Source organism: Octopus bimaculoides, chromosome 27, assembly GCF_001194135.2.
Source record: "Octopus bimaculoides isolate UCB-OBI-ISO-001 chromosome 27, ASM119413v2, whole genome shotgun sequence".
Lineage (NCBI taxonomy): Eukaryota > Metazoa > Mollusca > Cephalopoda > Octopoda > Octopodidae > Octopus > Octopus bimaculoides.
This window is the reverse complement of record NC_069007.1, coordinates 309,573-309,838: the sequence shown is the minus strand read 5'-3', so window position 1 is coordinate 309,838 and position 266 is coordinate 309,573. Positions and strand designations below refer to the sequence as shown.

The 266-nt window shown below is 33.8% G+C and overlaps 1 long non-coding RNA gene across 1 annotated transcript in view; it reads left to right on the top strand.

Annotated features, from left to right (window-relative positions):
• LOC128250965 (uncharacterized) overlaps nt 1–266 on the top strand; it is a 701,915-nt gene that overhangs the window by 700,784 nt on the left and 865 nt on the right. The window lies entirely within an intron of this gene.

Below are 266 nucleotides of genomic sequence, written 5' to 3'. Positions count from 1 at the left end.
TTGGGTTGGCAACTAAGTTCCCGCCGTTTATTTTTTTTATTTAAATCTTTTAAAAGGTTTAATAAAAAAAAATAACAACTAATTAATTAATAATGTATTCACTCTTGTTGTTTACAACTTCTTCCCAACGTTCAACAAGATTTTCAAACCCGATTTTGACTCGAAAAATTGATCAATTCACCTCTCTCTCTCTCTCTCTCTCTCTTTCTTTCTCTCTCTCTCTCTCTCTTTCTCTCTCTCTCTCTCTCTCTCTCTCTCTCTCTCTC